The 22,102-nt window shown below is 41.3% G+C and overlaps 1 protein-coding gene across 1 annotated transcript in view; it reads right to left on the reverse strand.

The window, feature by feature from the left end:
• The window catches only part of KCNJ6 (potassium inwardly rectifying channel subfamily J member 6), a gene marked incomplete at its 5' end in the record, with an annotated part of 82,046 nt that overhangs the window by 16,675 nt on the left and 43,269 nt on the right, over nt 1-22,102 (reverse strand). The gene's annotated exons all lie outside the window — the stretch shown is intronic.

Consider the following 22,102-nt stretch of genomic DNA (forward strand, 5'->3'; position numbering starts at 1 on the left):
GCTAGCATATTTGATGAAGTCTTATAATAGCCGTGACACATATAAAACAAACCAATCCATTGTAAATATTAAATAGTAATAGCCTTAGTACAGGTAGTCCTCAACCTACAACCACAATGGAACCCAAACTTTCTATTGCTAAGCAAGACATTTGTTAAGTGAGTTTTGCCCCATTTTATGAGGTTTTTGGCCACAGTTGTTAAGTGAATCACTGCAGTTGATAAGTTAGTAATAGGGTTGTTAAGTGAATCTCCCCATTGACTTTGCTTGTCAGAGGATATAAAAGGTGATCAGGACAGTGGAACTGTTATAAATATGAACCAGTTGCCAAGCTTCCGAATTTTGGTCATGTGACCACAGGGTTGCTGCAATGATCATAATTGCAAAAAAACAAACAAACACCAACCAACAACATTCATATGTCAGTTTTTTCAGTGCTATTGAAACTTTGAATGTTCACTAAACGAATGGCTGGAAGTCGAAGACTACCTGTAATTCCAATATTAAATAGTAAAATATTTACAGTAAAATCATCCATACTAACCTAAAACAAAGAACAAAACTATGAATGAATCTCCTAGCAGAAATTCAAGCAATAGTTTCGATCAAGATGACCATCAACTAGAAAAGGCCTTCTGTGAATGCTTTATTTCATATTATAAATCAATATTGATATGCCTCTGTTCTTTTATTTCTGATCCTGGATGGTTTTTTTGCAGAAAGATCAAGAAAAAGGGTTAAATACATACATGTATCATCAGAGATAAGCCAAACCTTGAATTTTTAACCAAAATACTATGAAAATGTGCCATCCATGAATAAGCCAATTCTAGAAAAAAAAATCACATGTTTTAGTTTTCCCAGTTGGCTCATCTGTGAATAAAACATGAATTATCCCCTTTTCTGCTATTTTGATAAAAAAATTCAGGTCAGATTATCCATGAATAGGCTTATTCACAAATATATGGGATGTACAGGTGCTTTAAAAGATTCTGCCATATACGGTGGATGAGCCCATTCTTGGCTAAACCAAACAAAATTTTGGGGTGCATTTTGGCACCTAAAAGTCTTGGTTATTCATAAGTACTGTATATACAGCATATGGATATTGTCACTTTCTTCATAAATATTTTCCTCATGTGCATTCACACAGTCATACCTATTCAAATATTCTAGCTCTGGAAGAAGGGGAAATATGCATATGGGCTGTGTTTTCTTCACTCCACAAATTCCATAGTCCTAAGATAAATAATCACAGGTGTTGATATCCAACAATTCTGGGTAACTAATAGTGCGCTGAGTAGTTAGGGGCATTCTCAATCAACTTTTGAGATTTTGAGGTAATATGATGATGATTTTGCATAGACAATCATGATCCATCACCTAAGCAATTTTTGTGAAGAAAGAAGTAACTCTAATGTTGCGTATTTTGCAGCAAATTATTGTCAGGACAGAATGTTGATGTTTCTATTAGAACTATCCAAGTTTGGAAGGCATGTTTTAATGATATCTCAGGCAAAGCACTCTTCAAAGTTGTCTTGTGTGAGGCACAACCTACTTTCCCCTTTTTAAAGGATGAAACAAAGCTGCTGTTGAGTTGCTTCTGTGGCCTTCTCTCCATGAGGTAGTGGAGATGCTGGAGGAGATCTCTGAGGTGATTCTGAGAGCTTCACTGAGATGAATAGTGTTACCTCAGGCAAACTTAGTAGCCTTGGAAAGCTTTGTTTCTCTGTGTGGGATACTGAACTGACAGATGCCTGAATGCTGTTATTCTTTTGTAACTGTATATTGTAATGCTATGGTTAATCTTGCTTCAATTTCTGCATAAACAGACTTCCTCATTCTTCCAAAAGGATATGCTATAAATTTTCAGTTGCTCTCAGATTTTTTTCTCAACTGTTATACATAAACCTGTTTGGCAACAGATGTTTCACCCAAGTAGGGGATGTAAAACCTCAGTATGCAATGATTTGGATAGCATCAATCAACACCAGAATATTTCATGAGGAAAATTCAGCTGGGGCAGTTATATGAAGCAAATAGTTCTATGTAAATCATATTTGGTGACACAACTGGGATTACTCCATATTGTGCAATAAAATATGAAAATGGGGAAGCATCCTCTTGTCTCAAGATTATAAAATATTAAGGGGGAAACAATGTAATAATCCTAAAATGATAATTGTATAATTTATCATGGAAATCATTTACTGCATTTCAGTTATGTAGTATCACAAGAGTTTTATGTTAAGATAATCAGTCTTAAGGGACGCGGTGGCTCAGTGGGTTAGGACGCTGAGCTTGTCGATCAGAAGGTCGGCAGTTTGGTGGTTCGAATCCCGAGTGCCACGTAACAGAGTGAGCACCTGTTACTCGTCCCAGCTTCTGCCAACCTAGCAGTTCGAAAGCATGTAAAAATGCAAGTAGAAAAATAGGGACCACTACGGTGGGAAGGTAACAGCGTTCCGTGCGCCTTTGGCGTTTAGTCATGCCGGCCACATGACCACGGAGACGTCCTCGGACAAGCGCTGGCTCTTCAGCTTTGAAACGGAGATGAGCACCGGCCCCTAGAGTCGGAAACAACTAGCATGCATGTGCGGGGGAACCTTTACCTTTACCTTTTACTAATCAGTCTTAACTATCCTTTGTGAAATTTATATCCCATCTTTCCGCTGGGATCTCAAGGTAGTATACACTACAGTCCTTCCTCCTACTCCCTTCACTTCAGTTCAGTAATACAGTATAAGATCATCTGGGAAAGAGAAGAGAGTAACTAGCCTGAAGTCATATAATGAAACTTTGTGGCTAACTATAGACTAGAACCTGGATCTCGCTACTTCTAAAACAGGGGTCTTCAAACATGGCCCTTTTATGACTTGTGGACTTCAACTCCCAGAATTCCTCAGCCAGGCATGGGAGTTGAAGTCCACAAATCATAAAAGGGCACGTTTGAAGACCCCTGTTCTAAAATAATACTTTCTATTGCATATTAAACTAACAAAATTAACCTAAGCAATCCTTAGCGCAGAACATAAATTATACATATGCTACATATATTTTCTAGCACAAACATATTTTAAGAATAACAGTAGGGTTTATGTTTTTCCTCATGTTCTGCTTTTCCTGAAAATCAGCCCAGTACCACATTTATTCCATTGTAGAACAGAATATATCATCAGGAAGTTTTCCTAATATTTAGTGAAAATCTCCTTTTTTTCAGATTAAACCCACGGTTTGGTTGATTCCCTAGAACAATCAAAAATAAATTTGCTTCATCTATGAGATAGTGTTTCTGCAGTCAAAAGTGACGATAATGCTACTTATGCTTCCAATTTAATTTATCTATCCTTCTTAAGTTATTCTTACAGGATTTGGGCTGTTATAAATCTACCATTCAGTTGAGTTAAACCAATCAGAGAGCCCTATTTCTAAGCTTCTCATTTCAAGCAATCAATCTGACTGACTATAGTCAATATATTATTTTTTTCTTTAGATTTACACAATAATATAGGATTATATTAAATCCATACATAATTCATCCATGAAATTTACATCAATTGATTGCCAAGGCAGCTATTATGGCTTCACTTTTTAGTAGTTTATATATTTACTTTAGAAGAAGCTATCCCTCTATATTTTACTTATTCATTTGAAGTTTTTGTTTAGCCAGTTAATAGTTGGAACTAGTGGATTTTTAGGTCCATGCCAACTTTATTACCTAATAGTGGGTATACTTTATAATAGTTTTAACCATAACTTTAGATGTACAGAGGTTTGTTCATCAGTTTGTGTGAAATCCACTTTTACATAACAGCTATGCTTAAATATTTAACCTATCATTATTTTATATGCTTAAATATTTAACCTATCATTATTTTATAAGCATACCCAAACCCAAGAGTGCTGCATAACTTGCCAATGAGTTGTCTCACTAAAATTAGCAGTGAACTAGCTGCACAGTGAAAATCATGGGATTCTCATTTTCCATTTAATCTAATTTAAAAGAATGAGTAAACATTGCCATCTTCAGTCATTGAATATTGTGTTATAGCAGTGTTTGCCAATTGTGGGAACTTTAAGAAGTGTGTACTTTGATTCTCAGACTTTCTCAGCCACATGGCAGGTTGGAGAATTTTGGAATTGAAATCCACATCTTAAAATTTCCAAGGTTGGGAAATAGTGGTGTATAGAATAATAAAGCACAGGGCTTTTTCTCTGATGTTTCATGCTCCACACTCTGTGATGAAAAGGGGTGTGTGTGTGTGCATGCACAGCTCTATATGTATTTAAAGGGATTTGATCAATAAGGGTTCTAACCTAGGAAAGCTGTGCACATAAAACAGTGGGGTTTGGGAATCCTATTTAATAGACTAATGGTCTTTTTGGAGTGTAAGTTTTTGCATTCCGATAAAACAATGATTTTCTGTAATGATTTCCAGTTTTCTGTCTCCACGTTGGCCAATTATCAGTCCCCAGCAAACTAGCCAGCAAGGGACAATGTTGCCCACTGTTTTTAAGAGAACGACTGAGTTGCACAACTGCAAATACCATTTTTCTTGATGTGTAACCAGGTTGCTATTGTGTTGCATATGTATTTTGCTATGTTTTCTGCACATTGAAAAGTATGACCGAACACAAGTGCCTTCTTTCTATTATAAATTGATATTTATATTATATTATTGGAAGGAATGTAAACTGAGTATTGAAAATCCCAGCAGATATCCAAATCAGCATCTGCAAATCATATTTCTAGGAGAAACGCTAGCAGTTTCACAGCTCTAGAACTCTATATTTCCTGCTGTTTGCATACACATTCACACCCATACAGTCTCTAACCATGGCAGGGAAACAGAAGGCATGCTGTTATCCTGAGCAGTCATTGGTTGGTTCTTCAGCCAACTACAAAAAGCTATCAGCTAATCACTCTACTGAGAATGTTGCCAGCATATTTTCAATTCCAAGAAAAGCCATTCACAGAAATTGCAAAGTCAAGAATCACTGACTTGGAAAGTAGTCAGAGAGGTCATTCAACTGAACCCTCAGTTGCATAATAACATAGTGCAACAACCAGGCTGTGCACTTAGATCATGCTCCCTCCCTTGGGATCCTTTAAAAATGCAAGTGGGCTGCTCATGTTCCAGAGCTCATGTGCTGGAAAGTAATTCAGGCAGAAGACAAAATCCACCTGCTTCCTATCTCAAAGGCCTTTTAAAAGGGAAGCTTTTGTGCATAGGAATTCATGACTACAGCATGTAATTCTTCCTTTTCCCAAGAGCATTTTTTCCCAATCTCTTCGTTTCCTAATAAAAAAAATGTATTTCAAAGAGGATACCACAAAGCTAGAAAATGTTTTGCCAAATGATCATCAGCTTGCCAAACTAGGAAAAATTAGAAGGTTTGCAAGAAGGTTTGCAAGACATTATTTTTTTCTAAAATTGTAGGCGGTAAAGAGGCAATTGCAATGAGAGACTGTTTTTCCTCCATTATCCCCATTATCCCCACCCAGGAAGTCCAGGAGATATTAAAGGAAGTTCCTGAAGATAAGTAACTCTGTAATTTTGTGAATAATTAAAGGGGTTTGCCTGGCACATGAAATGAAGAAAGCCATTTATGTAAATATATTTACACAATAATCTTTGAAGGAAAGTATGATGATTTGTTACTAGTTGGTGATTGGGCACACATCCTCTTGTGGGTTTTCCCCATAGCATCTGCTTGGCCAGGGAGAAAGAGCTGGATTGTTCTTCTGATCTAGCGTAGTGCTTATGTCATTATCTAAACCTGAAAGAGTTGTATTCCCAACATTTGAAATCTCCCAGCAATGCAAGCCACCCTGTTTAACTTGAATGGATTGTTGAGATAGGCATTATTGTGCTCTGTCAGACACCAAAGGAGAATCTGTTAAACACAGGGAAGCAACCCTGCACCTTCCATATGTTATATTCCAACATACATTGCTATTAAGCCAATTTTACCATCAAGATTGGAATAACAGTGACATGGTTTTGCATCAGGTATATTGTCCACAGTATCAAAATAAACTGGTACAAACAAATGAATAGCAGATTCAAACTCTTCTCTAATAAAAGTGAAAAAACAAACAAACAATGACACACTATAATGAATAGCGTTTGCAGTGTCATTGGAGATATCATTTGAACTACAGTAGACAAAAAAGGAGGCCTCAACCTCCCCCATTATAATTTTAGCAACAAATACCTACCCTAAAAAATTATACCTGTTTGCAAATCATTAAAGTAGCATTTCCCAATCTTGGCAGCTTTACAATGAACAGACTTCAACTCCCAGAATTCCCCAGCCAGCAAGGAATTCACTCAGCTTAAAGCTGCCTCCCATAGCTGGGAACAGAGATGTTTCCCTTAAAGGAGTTGCAGTGTTGTCTAGCCCTCCTTTTTATTATTATTATTATTATTATTATTATTATTATTATTATTATTATTATTATTATTATTATTGTTGTTGTTGTTGTTGTTGTTGTTGTTGTTGTTGTTGTTGTTGTTGTTGTTGTTAGCCTTGAGAGCTTTGAAGCTTTTCTTAAGAGTGAGGTTCAGAATTACAGTAGAATGAAGATATTCTTCTAGGGCCTTAGTATTATTTAAACCCTAATATACACATATACTGTATATATTGCAAGTGGGTAGACAAATCAGCACGCTTAAAACACATCCAGTTCACGGCAGGACTACAGATAATTCAAAAATTCTACAGCTTTATAAATTCTATATAGAAAGGATTAGTTGTATTTTTTAAAAAAGTATATACTTTTGTTCAGCGAGAACAATGTAGAAAAACGTATGTTATATTTTAAGAAAAGCCTATTTGGTTCTCTGACCCCAAGCTAAAGATATATAAATGTTTTCCCAAATTAAAAAAAAACAAATCTACATCAATGTATTTGATTTTTTTATTTCTTTTTTAGACAAATGCTGAACTAAGTTATATGCTAGAAAAAGTAGACTTCCTGGAACAGTTTGATTAGGCTACAGCAGGGGTGTCAAACTCACAACATCATGTGACGTGTTGCGATGTATCGTGACTTTTTTTGTCATTGCCAGCAATGGGGTGGGTGCGGTTTCGCTATGATGTATCTGGCCCATGGGCCAGCAGTTTGACACCCCTGGGCTACAGGATCCTGATTCATAATTCTGACATATTGTTTTTGCCCATTGAAAGAAAGTTAGCCCAATATTGTCTTGGTACAGTACTTTCTATGTCATAGAAAATTTTCCTTTTATTTTTTTAAAGGTAATTCAGACATTGAATCTTCCAATAGTGTCAATAAAATCATTGACAGATTATGAAGTATGAAGTTGCTAGAGCCATCTGTTTGCAGAAATTTGTTTTTCTGCATAACTGTTAAAAGAACAAGAGCTTTGTCATATTTTATTGCCAGACATCTTAATAAGAACTAAAATAATTATTTGATGCATAAGTGTCTTAAATTGTAATTAAATTTATAAATTAAATTTATAAATAAAATGCTAAAAGAATAAGTTAAAATAGTTCTGTACATCACAGAATGTAAAATGTACTTTTCATTGACTGATAATCTCATCTCTTAATAATACAGGAGCTAAACGCTCTGAGGATAATACTCATGCTAAAATATGTGGCAGAACATAAGACTATGAAAATGGAGCAGAGGGTACATTCTCAACAGAATAACATTCAGTATATCTTGGTTTGTTCCATATATTTACTGCTGTGGTTATCTGCTGTTCATAAATATATAGCTCCATGTTTAAGTTCTGCAAGCAACATCTGGCAAGCCATTAATTTATCAGCTGACTGTTAAATTTCTATTAGCTGAAACTGATTTCAGCATTACATGGTTGACCTAGTATTGAGCAATCAAACTCTCTGTCTCATTCATATTGAAATTTCAGACAAGTTGCACTGAAGTAAGCTACATGAATACTTATTGGCTTCTAACCTGTGTGATCTATTGACACAATATTGCTACATTTGATTATTTGCCATTTATTGTTTTCTATCTTTTTTATTCCAGGGCCTTCATAATTTATTTATATATTTCACATTGTTATCACTTTTTTTCTCCAGAAGAGAGTTTTGTGGTTCATATAGCTGAATTACAGAAAAGTCAGATGATCCCATTGTTACCTTAGTTCAGTTCGTAAAAACATTTGCTCGGACTTCAAAATGCAGCAGCGCAGAGGCAGCAGATAGAGAGAGGTTGAGTCTTAAAAATATGGTGAATGCCTCACTCTGGAACATCATGCTCCTAAGCTTCAGGACTCTACTACCATTTTGTAAGTCCCCGAAGATCTGGATTTCAATCTGGTATGGGGCTGGGAGGCTAGATGACCCATTTCTGTGGGTTTGCAGCTTTTATGACCTGATCTGATTTTGTCTCTATCTACCGCTATATTATTAATTGTAGTTTTTGTTTAGTTATAGTCTTATATGTGCTAGACAGAGTCACAGTTGTAAAATGGGGGTTATATAAATTGATGTAACAAGTGAATGAATGAATAAGGTACTCCTATTTCCCCCCCCCAGCCAGTTGCTTCCCTCTTGAGACAGCACTAGGTTATCTGATGCATCCCATATGTAGATGAACAATAATGGTATACAGTTACACTAGTAATGTTATACTCATCATGCTAAATACTATCATCAAATGGTTAGTTTGAATTTTAATAGTCAAATGCTTATTTGAGTTTTCTTCACAAGTGACAAATCTTGATGTTATTAGTGGCAAACAGAAGTTGCTGTGCAGGGAAGCTACCGTATGTGAGGAAAGGTCAATTGTAAAAAATGTCAGTGGAAGTGTTAAAATCCTCTAAAGCAGGGGTGTCAAACTGCCAGCCCGCAGGCTGGATGCGTCATGTGGAAGCCGCACCCACCCCATTGCCGGCAATGGCAAAGCTGTCCCGATACATAGCGCAACGTCACGTGATGTCGCGAGTTTGACATGTCTGCTCTAAAGGCACACTTGCAGTTTTTCATGGTGCTGTAGTGCAGGGGTGTCAAACTGCTGGCCCACAGGCCGGTTGCATCATATGGAGGCCATGCCCACCTGGCTCTGGCAATGCAGTGCAAAAAAAAGTCATGATACGTCGCAACATGTCACAGGACATGGCGAGTTTGACATCTGTGCTGTAGTGGATGAATTCAGGGTTGAGGTGGGTGATGTTTTTAAACAATACATGTAGAAAGAAACATTCCAGAAACTGCATGCCAGACTATTATTATATATGAGGGGAAGTAGGCTAATAGCTGGCTTACTCTATGTTCCAGAAGGTGAGGTAAATTAAGAGTTCCCATCAGTAAGAATGTGAACTATGCACAAGATCTATCAAACTACAGTGACCCTACTAGGGGTTTATGTATCACTGGTTTTCTTTCATGATAGGATGCTTTGCTTCACTGCAGTGAAGTTTCTCCCAAAGGCATGCTTTTGATAAAAAGTCAAACCGTAACTGATATGCATCCCTTGCTCACTCTGTTTGACAAGAATGGCTTCTATAATGGTGAAGTGGCAACTGCCATTTGGAAGCCATAATACAGTCAAGTGCTCTTTTAAATATCAGATTGTAATATACTGAATAAGTGTCAGAAATAAACCAATGCTGATTCTAGAACAGATGGTAACATGAAACTGACCATCTGAGCCAAACCTGAAGTGATGCAAAATAATGATGTGGAACACCTTGAATCTTTTCCTTGATTGGGTTTGTTTTCAGAGGGGATTTGAACAAATTCTTCTGTCTTCTGTCTAATAAGGACCCTTTTGAGGGCAGTCTTAATAAGCATAAAAGGACTTCAATTTTTCATTGATGATGTGTAAATTTGAATAAACCAGAGAGACAGTGTCTAGGATAATTAAACATTGATTTGCCTTGAGGTCAGCTATTATCAGGAAAAAGGGTACACAGTTATTTTAAAAATTTGTTGGCTGGTTTATCATAGAGGTTTCCTGCAATGGAAGAAAGATGGGTAATCTCAACTATTTGCAATTTCTGACTTGCCCCTGTTTTGTGCCAAGGGTTCAAATTGACTTATTCAAGTAATTAAATCATTTGCATTTATTGGCAAACATTATTGTTCAATAAATATACTTTAAATTATACTGGATGTCCCTCACATGATTTCTAATGCTTTAATGTGATTAGGATTAAAGTCTTCTTTGGGCTTGAATAAAAGTCTGCCAACTCAAATTCTGGCTGAAACAAGACTTTGGGGGAACTTTCCTAGTCCACCTCACCTTGCTACATAGGTTCAGCTCTACCCTAAGGAGATAAATTAACAAGGACTTGGTGAATTGTGATCTTTCCTTGCCACTTTCTGCCCTTAGTCTGAATAAAACTGGCTGAACTGAAGCAGAGAATTGGAGCTTTAAATATTTAAATTGAAAAAAAATTCCAAATTGGCAGCTGGCAGTGACAAATGTTCTCTAACTATAAAGCATCAATTGTTCAACTCCATACTGTAAGGGGAAAAAGAAACCAGCTTGTATATAAACAAAGAGCCATATTTTATTCTGGGATTTCTACTATACTTTCACTATATATTTAGACTTTGGACTGGAAATGTTCAGTGCATTGTTCTGAATCCTGCTTGATTCTCGAAATGTTTTCAAATTACATCTCTTTCTTTTTAGCCATATATGCTATAGCTAATCCTCTAAAATACGCTTTGGCTGTATTCCATACATTCTGAATTAATGTCTCTTCTTTTTTATTTTCCTTAAAAAAGAATTCCATTTCCTTTATTGCTGCTTCTACAAATTGTCTCTCTTTTAACGGAATCAAAGTCCATCTTGATTTCTTCTTTACTCCTCTCCGATAAAGTCAGCTTTATCGGACTGTGGTCTGCCCAGATGTTAGGTTCTACCTCAATCACATGTATGTTAGTTCTTAATTCAGAAGACATCCAAATCATATCAATTCTGGACCAAGATTTGTGTCTGTTTGAATAAAATACGTACTGGGTCTTTTTTCGGTTTATTTGTCTCCATGTATCCTATATGTAGATTTCTTCTGTCATTCTAAAGAATGCCTTAGGGCAGGGGTGTCAAACTCAATTTCATTGAGGGCCGCATCAGCATTGCGGTTGCCCTCAGGGGGCCGGGTGGGTGTGACCTGGGTGGGCGTGGCCTACTGGGTGGGCGTGGCTAGAGTGCGTATGGCCTACTGGGTGGGCGTGGCCAGCTCTACATCGTTCGCATCAAGGGTGCCTATGGGGGCCTGGGCAGGAGTGGGACAGATCTGAGGGTCTCTGGCAGAAGGAGGGTCTCTGGACCAGGGCCAAGGCAATGGGGGCCGTTCCCTCACTGTTTCCAGGATGGCTTTGCAGGCCGCATGAAACCAGTTCACGGGCCGGATCCGGCCCCCGGGCCTTGTGTTTGATATGTCTGCCTTAAGGAGTAGCTTTCTTTCCTTTCTTCCTATTTTACTGCTTCTATAATCAAGTTTTATGTCTACAATTGCATTAAAATCTCCTAACAAACAGATATTTTGATATTCCATTTTCAATATTTTCCTGTGTAATTTTTGATAAAATTCTTCTTGTTTATTATTTGGTGCATATATTGCTATTGTCAATATCTGTTCTTGATTTATCATTTATCATTATTTCTACCATTAAATTCTTCCTTCTTCATCCGAATAGACCTGTTTGGAGTCCAACGTCTCTTTAATCTATAAAGCTACTCCTCTTTTCTTTTGAAGTGCTAATGTAAAATAGATTTTGCCAATTTTTGGGCATTCCAAGAGTTTATAATGTGAGAGGAATTGGCTCAACAAATTAAAAGGGCAAAACAAAACTTTTTTGAAAATGCAATAAGCCAGGAAGATGGCTGGCTTGTAAACTGAAAGAAGAAAGAGAGAAGAAACTGATAAATAAATTGCAAGATGAGAAGGGCAGTTTACAATTTCAAAATGATGCAATAAAAATATTTAAAGAATTTTATGAAAAATTATATGATACAGAAGAAATCTCTCGGGGAAAAATAGTACAATATCTGGAAAATGCTAATCTACCAAAAATTCCAGAGAACTTTAAAATAATTCTATAAATGTTTACAAGATACACTAAGCTCACCAAAGAAAGAAGTTTGCAATGAGGTATTACTAGAGGCCAAATTACCAAACACATGGACAGAAGCAAATATCACTTTAATACCAAAAGAGAACTCAGATTTGACACAGATAAAAAATTATAGACCAATATCACTATTAAATGTGGATTACAAAATCTTCACTTCAATAATAGCAGAGAGACTGAAAAGATTTTTAATTGAATTTATTCATCCAGATCAAAATGGATTTTTACCAAAAAGACAAATAAAGAATAATTTAAAGATTATTTTAGATACATTGGAATACTATGAAATGCACCCAGGAAAACAAATGGGACTAATTTTCTTAGATGCTCAAAAAGCTTTTGACAATGTAATTTTGCAACTTATGATACAACAATTAAACTGTATAGACTTTGGAGAAAAGTTTATAAAGACCATTAAGGCAATATATGATAAACAGCAAAAGTAAGTGTCAATGGGGACTATACAGAGAACTTTAATATAAAGAAAGGCACAAGACAAGGGTGTCCACTATCCCCACTGCTATTTATACTAACTCTGGAAGTTCTCAACAGAAATATCAGACAAGATCCGGAAATTAAAGGGATGGAGATAAAAGACAAAAGCTATAAACTACAAGCATTAGCAGATGACCTGGTATTCATTTTAGAAGAACTGCTGGAGACAACTCTTAAACTATTGAAAAGATAGAAGAATTTAGAGAAATAGCAGGATTTAAAATAAACAAAGAAAAAAACAAAGTTATAGTTAAAAAACTTACAGATAAGAAAAAAACACCCAACTGTCAGAAAAAATAGACTTACAAATAGTTAAGAAAGTTAAATATTTGGGAATATACTTAACAGCAAAATGCAATGATAAAAGAACATAATTACATAAAATTACTAAATCAAACAAAATTAATTTGTAAAAATGGAAAAACTTACAACTATCAGTGTTAGGAAGAACAGCTACTGTGAAAATGAATATTTTACCAAAATTCCTTTTTTAATTTCAAACAGTACCTATAAAAATAGAGAAAAAGTTTTTTGATTATTTGAATACACTGACCTTGAAATTTATTTGGCAAGGAAGGAAAGCCAGAATTAAACTGAAAATGCTATAAGAAGCTAAGGAAAATGGAGGATTTGGACTATCAGATTGAGTCCTATACTACCAAGTATGTGCTCTAACATGGTTAAAAGAATGGATAACCCTCAGAAACAAAAGGTTGTTATATTTAGAAGGACATGACTTGCAACTTGGATGGCACACATTTTTATGGTATGAAAAGATACCATAAATCAGCTGTGCGGCGGAGGCCCCGGCGGAAAGGATGGCAGCGGCTGCGGCGACGATTTTCAAGCCCCCAGGCTGGTCGCTGATCCAGGGAGCCTGGCAACGGCGATGGCGGTGGCGGCGGGGCGTCTCCAGGCCCCCCCTGGCCATCCAGGAGGGGCCGGAGGCTCTGCTCTGCCCCGGCCCCCCCACCGGCTCCCGGGTGACGGCGGCGTCTCCAGGTTATCAGCGGAGACGCTGCGGACCAGCTGGACCAGCTGGGTGACGGAGGCGGAGGCATCGGCGGCGCCGGAGGTGAGAGACCCGCCCCTGGACCATGACAGCCGTCGCAGCCATCCAGGAGGGGCCGGAGGCTCTGCTCTGCCCCGGCCCCCTGACCGGCTCCCGGGTGACGGCGGCGTCTCCAGGTTATCAGCGGAGACGCCGCGGACCAGCTGGACCAGCTGGGTGGCGGAGGCGGAGGCATCGGCGGCGCCGGAGGTGAGAGACCCGCCCCTGGACCACGACAGCCGTCGCAGCCATACAGGAGGGGCCGGAGGCTCTGCTCTGCCCCGGCCCCCTGACCGGCTCCCGGGGACGGCGCCGTCTCCGGACTATCGACGGAGACGCCGCGGACCAACTGGACCAGCTGGGTGGCGGAGGCGGCGGCATCGGCGTCGAGAGGCCCGCCCCTGGACCACGACAGCCCTGGACCACGGCAGCCCTCGCAGCCATACAGGAGGGGCCGAAGGCTCTGCTCTGCCCCTGGCCGGCTCCCGGGTGGCAGCGGCATCTTCGGCGGTGAGAGCCCAGCGAGCCCTGGTCTGCGGTCTCCTCCGATGCCGATCACCGGGCAAGGGCGGCGTCTCCGCAGATCAGCTGTGCGGCGGAGGCGCCGGCAACGAAACCAACAGCAGCAGCAACGGGCAGCGGCGGCGTCTCCGAGGATCAGAGGAGGCGCCACGGATCAGCTGGGCGGTGGAAGAGGCGGCAGCGAGGACGACCGCGGCCGGGACTGCTTCTCCAGGCCTAGTCGTTCGCCACCCATGGGCCTTGACAGCGGCGGTAGCACTGACGGCGCGGCATCTTCGACCCGCCCCCTGTACCGCTACGGCCGTTGCAACAATCCTCAAGGAGACGCCGCAGACCAGCTTTACAACGGTAGCGGCAGCAACGAAGACATGGGCGGTGAGGCAGCTACTCTGGGCCCTGGTCGACCGTCCTCCGAGGGGCCTTGACAGTGGCCCTGACAGAGACGCTAGTAACAGCGGTGCGGCGTCTCGACCACCGTGGGCTGCCCCTGGACGGCGGTGCCTCCGAAAGATCCACACCAAAGGAGACGCTGGACAATGGAGGCGACGGCCCGAGCCACCTCCTCGAGACACCTTGATCGGAGACGGCAACACCAGGGGCATGACACCAGGGACTCCCGTACCTCTGGGAGACCACGCTCTGGACGGTCCTCAATCAATAGGCCGGGAACAACGCCCAGAGGATCAGGGAGAGAACTGTTTGGGGCGGCTGAACCACCGGAGCTGACGCCAATTAATGGATCCCTCCATCCTGCCTTCTGCCCACTCTCACCCATCTTTGCCCATTCTCTCCCCACAGGACATAACGGGCCTGGGTGCTAGCCACAGTGGCAGAGTGGCTGGGCCTTACACCTGCTACCCCATAGAGGTGAGAGCTCTATGGGGTATGCCTCACCCAGAGTACGTTCTGGACCACCTCCGGAAGCAGAGACACAACCCATCGTGAGAGGATGAGGAGTGGCCTGCTTCTGGGGGTTCGCCCGGCCCAAGTGGCAGTGGCAGGGCGACGATCCAGATACGCACCTACCCGACTCGACCCTCCTGCAAATTCACCATCCGGGGGACAGCCTTCCCGGAACCACCTGTGACTATGCTCGTTCAATACTCTAGCATAGCACTGCACGCCCTCAGGGGTTCCCCACTCTCCTGGGTGCGACCCGCCTGCATCACATCCAATCTTGATGACGGACCCAACCACTGGGCCTCTGAGAGATGGCCAGGCAGGGTCAGGGGCCTCCAGCATAAGCCCAACAAGAGGCCCCTGATTAAGTTCTTAGTTAAGTTTTTTGTGGGGTTAGGGAGGGGGGAGGGAGGAGACTATGGTTGTGCGGGAAAGGCACGCCTTCCAGCCACCATAACGCATGCCAGGCCCACGGCCGTTCACGACGGCGTACAACGAGGACCAGTCGCCGATAACACCCAGTGGCATACTGACAAACGTCCCATCCCTAGGATGGTGGGGAATGGCAGAAGGTGCACAGACAGAGGGCCGTATCGTCACCGGGAGTGTCATCTCCGCTCTGTACAGGCGGTGAGACGCTCCGACCCTCTGTTCTCCCCTGGAGGACCCGGGAGCAAAGGTGCGCACCCTCCCATGCTAAGGCTGGTCTACCTGAATGCAAGGTCCGCAGCTAACAAAGCTCACCTCATTCGTGACCTAGTGGAGAGTGAGCATGCGGACCTGGCCTGCATCACGGAAACCTGGCTGGGCCCAGAGGGGGGTGTTCCTCTGGTAGACCTCTGCCCGCCAGGTTTCCAGGTACTGCACCAGCCCCGGGCTCATGGGAGGGGCGGGGGAGTGGCAGTTATCATCAGGGAATCCCTTAGCCCGCGAGAGACCACCGTCCCTCAGATGGTCGGGTGTGAGTCTCTCCTACTGAGATTCGGCCCAGGGGCGCAGTTGGGTCTGCTGCTGGCGTACCTACCACCTAATCGTGCAGCGGCGGCCCTACCCGAGCTACTCGATGTCCTCTCAGGGTTGGTGGTTGAATTCCCAAGACTCATGGTCTTGGGCGACTTTAATCTACCGTCCCTGGGAGGATCGTCCGAACTGGCTCGGGAGTTCATGGCTTCCATGACGGCCATGGACCTGCTGCAAATAATTTCTGGGCCGACTCATGAGAGAGGCCACAACCCAGACTTGGTGTTCTTGTCTGGACGGTGGCATGATGATGTCGGTGGGGGTGCCACAACTATTACGCCCCTGTCATGGACCGATCACCACCTCCTGCGGCTAGACTTCCCCCTTGCCACCCCCCACCGTGGGTGCACGGTGCCAGTCAGATGGTACCGCCCTAGGCGCCTAATGGACCCTGATAAGTTCCAGGCAGCGCTTAGGGACTCGCATGCACCCCCTGCTCACAGCTCGGCAGAAGCCTTAGTGGAAGCCTGGGAAAAGGCAGCCACGGAGGCTCTGGACCGAGTTGTACCCTTGCGGCCTCTGACCCGGCGCAGATCCCAGCGAGCCCCATGGTTCACCGAGGAGCTCCGGGAGATGAAGCGTCGGAGACGGGGCCTAGAGAGCCGTTGGAGGTCCAGTCGATCCGAATCCGACCGATTGCGACTAAGAATCCTCACCAGGTCTTATCTCGCTGCGATAAGGGTGGCAAAATCCAACTACTTTTCCACCCTCATCGCGTCCGCAGATAATCGCCCGGCTGCCTTGTTCAGGGTGACTCGCTCCCTATTAAACCAAGAGGTGAGGGAGGAACCCTTGCAGGGTCGAGCCGAGGAATTTGGTCAATATCTGCTGGATAAAATCGCTCGGATTCGAACTGGTCTGGACTCCAACTGGGCTGAGATGGAAGAACAAGACATGGACAGTCTTGTCGACGTCATCTGGGAAGAATTTGATCCTGTAACTCCTAAGGAAGTGGACAGGATTATGAGAAGGTTGAGCTCCTCCACATGCTTACTGGACCCGTGCCCTTCCTGGCTGGCCTATACAGCTCGAGAGGCGACACGAGGCTGGTTCCTAGCGGTCATCTCTGCTTCTCTGAGTGAGGGTCACTTCCCCACCGCCTTGAAGGAGGCGGTGGTGAGACCTCTCCTCAAGAAGCCCACCTTGGACCCATCCTCTTTGAATAACTTTCGTCCAGTCTCCAATCTTCGCTTCCTTGCGAAGGTTGTTGAGAGCGTGGTGGCGCACCAACTTCCTCAGATCCTGGATGAAGCGGTTTATCTAGACCCGTACCAATCGGGTTTCAGGCCGGGCTACAGCACGGAGACGGCATTGGTCGCTCTGATGAATGATCTCTGGAGAGCCCGGGACAGGGGCCATTCCTCTGTCCTAGTCTTATTAGACCTCTCGGCGGCTTTCGATACCATCGACCATAGTATCTTGCTGCGACGCCTCAGGGGACTGGGAGTGGGAGGCACGGTTCTACGTTGGTTCTCCTCCTTTCTCCAGGGTCGCTCGCAGTCGGTGCTGACAGGGGGACAGAGGTCGACCCCGAGGCCTCTCGCTTGCGGAGTCCCTCAGGGGTCGGTCCTCTCGCCTCTCCTGTTCAACATCTACATGAAACCGCTGGGTGAGATCATTCGCAGTTTTGGAGTAGGGTACCATCAGTATGCTGATGACACCCAGCTTTTTATCTCAACTCCTAACAATATCAGTGATGCCCTAGACGTGATGTCCCGCTGCCTGAAAGCGGTCCGGGAATGGATGGGGAGAAACAGGCTTCAACTGAACCCGGACAAGACTGAATGGCTGTACGTACCGGCAAGCCAGGAGAGTCAGAACGTCCCACTGCTTAACATTGGGGACAAGTTACTTCCCCCTGCTGATAGGGCCCGCAACCTGGGTGTCCTCCTAGACTCGCAGCTCTCCCTGGAAGACCACATTGGAGCTGTGACCAAGGGGGCCTTCTCCCGGGTTCGACTAGTTCGCCAACTACGGCCTTATCTAGACCTGGATTCCTTACGTACAGTCACCCATGCCCTTGTGACATCTCGCCTAGACTATTGTAACGCTCTCTACATGGGGCTGCCCTTGAGATCCACTCAGAAGCTTCAACTGGTGCAAAGTGCGGCGGCGCGGACACTCTTGGGAGCCTCCCGATACTCCCATATCACACCTCTCCTCCGTGCGCTGCACTGGCTTCCGGTTGCCTTCCGTGTGAAGTTCAAGGTGCTAACAATGACATTCAAAGCCCTACATGGCATGGGTCCGGACTACCTACGGGAGCACCTTCTGCCGATGTCAGCACCCCACCGTCCTGTGCGCTCCCACAGAGAGGGCCTCCTCAGGGTGCCACCGCTCAAGGAATGTCGGCTGGTGGCCCCCAGGGGGAGGGCATTCTCAGTGGGTGCGCCAGCCCTCTGGAACACCTTACCTACCGAAATCCGGATGGCCCCTGACCTCCGTACCTTCCGTCGCGACTTAAAAACTTTTTTGTTCCAGCAGGCTGGCCTGGCATGATAGCGTTAATTGGGGTCCCAGTTTGTGTTCATTAGTGTTTCTTATTATTTTATTGTTCGGTCTGTATACCTTCCCTTCCTCTGTACACCGCCCCGAGTCCCTCGGGAGAAGGGCGGTTTATAAAAACTAATAAATAAATAAATAAATTTCCAAAACCACTACATAAGAAACACATTAATATTTGTATAGGAAAAGATAAAACCAAAAATCTATACGAAAATCCCAGGATGGCTGTCAACAATGGAAGCATTCGTTCACCCAAACTTAGTTAAATTTGAGACAATTCTAATATATAAGGATATTCTGAATATAGATGGGAAATTAAAATCTAAACAAGCGCTAGAAGATCAGGGTGTTGAGTTATCATGGTGGCCTCAACTGCAAATGCAATTGAGATATGATAAAGATGTTAAAATATACGGTTTTTATAAAGACCAGACAATGTTTGATCAGGTGTTGTTGACTGCTGATGAAAAACTGATTAAGAAATTGTATAACACTTTATTGAATTTGAAAATGGAAGATGAACAAGTGAAAGAAACAAGGATAATATGGGCAATTTTTTGGGGATACAATACAGAATTAGAGAAATGGCAAAATCTTTGGGAAAGAAAGTATAAATTGACAATGGCAACTTTGTATAAAGAAAACTTATATAAAATGTTCTATAGATGGCATCTTCCACCTGTTAGATTAGCAAAAATGTTTAAAAATATGTCTAGTAAATGCTGGAAATGTAATCAAAATCCTGGTACATATTATCATCTGTGGTGGACATGTGTTAAAGCAAAAAAAAATGTGGACAAAAATACATACTTGGTTAGAAAAGATGTTAAGGAAACACGTAGATTTTAAACCTGAACTTTTTAAATTAGGTATAATTCAAGAAAAAATTGATAAACAAAATGTATATTTGACATTGTATGTTATTAGCAGCAGTGAGGATTGTATTTGCTCAGCACTGGAAAAATGAAAAAACAACATTGGATAAAGAGATAATCAAGAAAATACTGGACTGTGCTGAAATGGATAGACTTACAGTGAGAATCAAAGAAAAAAAAGACACAGAATACTTTCAAACATGGAACTTATTTTATCAATGGCTAGAAAAATGAGATAGAGGAGACTTCCGGTCCTGCGCAGCAGTGCAGCAGTCAAGGGGTTCGGGACTCCATGCCCTCAGCTGAGCTTCTTCCTGTTAGGGGACCCTAAATGGGCCAGAAGCTGCCCCGAAGAGGCGGCAAAGAAGGAAGTAAGTCCTGGGAACCTCAGAGAGATGGTGGTCAACCCAATCAGTTCAGGAGAAGTCTTCCAGAAACCAACAGGAGTAAGGCTAGCCTAACTTCAAAGTCTAGCCCAAACTGTAAGCAACCAAAGTCAAAAGCACTATTTTAAGATGATTGTAAACAGTGGGTTTGAATCTGGGTAAGAACACCAATTTTCTCTATCCTATTTATCAACTTTCCTGAAGAAAAAAAAATCCCAAGAAGCAAAAAACCTCCGAAAGTGAGGAGGGGGATTTTTGCCCCACCCTTTTACTAACAGAAGCGACAAATTAAACCTTTTATGGAGGACCAGAATATATTGAAATGAAATGAAATGATGTGACTATAAAACCTAAATTTGGATAAGTTTGAAATTACTGAATGGTTGAGATTATCATTTTAAAGGCAATTTGTTCATTTTGAAAATTTGAAAAATAAACCAGTACTGACATCTAGTGGTGGATGAAGACTACGATAGCTATGGCTTTCATGCAGGACTTGGCAAAATCTGGAAAAAAGTAATCTCTACTTGTGACCTTCAAAGTTCTAACAATAGAGAGCAGCTGTGACAAAAAAGAAAACAATCTGGGCTGCAGACAAAGTGAGACCTACAAACTTCAGGGAACAAAAAAACCCACACATTTTTGAACTTTCTGGATTACAAGTATCTATTTAACTCTGACCCCAAAGCTATATGCAGAGAAAAGAAAATTTGGTTCTTGGTTATCATGGAAAACCAGAGATTTATAGAAACAACCTATCAAGAAAAAATAAATACTGTTCAAGAGGAGACAAATGATATGTCGCAACTAATTCAAATAACAATGATTTCAAACCACAAAGAAACCCAAAATAACTTTGAAAATATAAACCTATTCATCTCCAATTTAATTTTACAACAACAACAACAAAAAATATCCCAGGAAACAACAACAGAGAATGAACAGATAAAACAGACAACTGAATACAAATTTAAGAATAGAGACTTAAACATGGAACCTAACAAAACAAAGAAGTATGATTTAACCCAAGTGGAAAAACATTACAAGAAATACTGGATTTGGAAAAGACAACAGATTTGGGGATAAGAAAAAAGATTGGACAAAATGGACTGCAGAGATGCCAGAAAAAACACTAGAACTGGAGAGACAAAAAATGATAAAAGAAGCAGAGAGAAAAAGAAAGAAAAAGATTTTCAACAAAAATGAATGGAGAAATGCCTCTCACAAAGATATTGTACTTGACTTACCTTTTATATTTACAGTAACATCTAAAAGAATATGGAAAGATTCTTTGATTCAGCAGAACATAATGATTAAGAAAGATACTGGGCAAAAGAAAAAGGCTAAAGTGAAAATTAAGAAAATAGACGATGGGGCCTTACAGAGAGAATATTTTAAAAAAGAAACACCTGTTCGAATATGGTTAAAGAAATAGAAAAATTTTGGATATGAATTTGATTTTAAGAGGGAAGAGCCCCTCAAGTAACATAGTACTTTCTTTTTCCTCTTTCTTTTTATTTTATTTTTTGATATGAGTAACATAAAAGAGTTGGAATGGCTTAAATAAAGGAAATGTGTTAGATATTTAAAGGTGATTGACTTTAAGTAAATTACAATGGATTAAAAAAAGGGTTTGAATAAGAGTTAAAAGACTAGAGGACTAGATTTATTAAATGGAATATTTAAAGATTAAATATATTTTTAATTATGGTAAAAAAGAATGAAATTTATTTGGAAATAAATATGTATTAGCTTATAGGAAATACTGATTTTAAGTAGCATACTATCTTTTTATTCTTTTTTATTCTTATTCTTCTTTTTTCTTTTTTAAGTCTTATTTATTCTTTAAGAAAGGTAAAAGTATTGGGTTGGCTTACATAAAAAAACAACACTTAAATATTTAATTGTAATTAACTTTGAGAAAATCTTAACCAGTAAAAATGTTTTGTACACTGTGGGAAAAATAAATGTAAATATGAACTGTAAACAGGATCTATGATGAGACAACCAGCATGACTAGATAGAAAAGGAATATTATATTGATGTGATTATCTGTAGAAATATTAGAAAACTTTTATACTCAATCATCATTCACTAAAATAACAAGAATGGTATTAAATTAAGATTGGTAAAAGAGAACATTATGGGAAAAAGAGGAAATCAAGCAAAGTTATTATGTGGATTATAGATTATAGAAATCAACTGTTAGTGAATGTTTCTTAAATGTAAACCCAGACAACACACTGTTTACTGAATAT

Source organism: Vipera ursinii (genome assembly GCF_947247035.1).
Source record: "Vipera ursinii genome assembly, chromosome: 4".
Lineage (NCBI taxonomy): Eukaryota > Metazoa > Chordata > Lepidosauria > Squamata > Viperidae > Vipera > Vipera ursinii.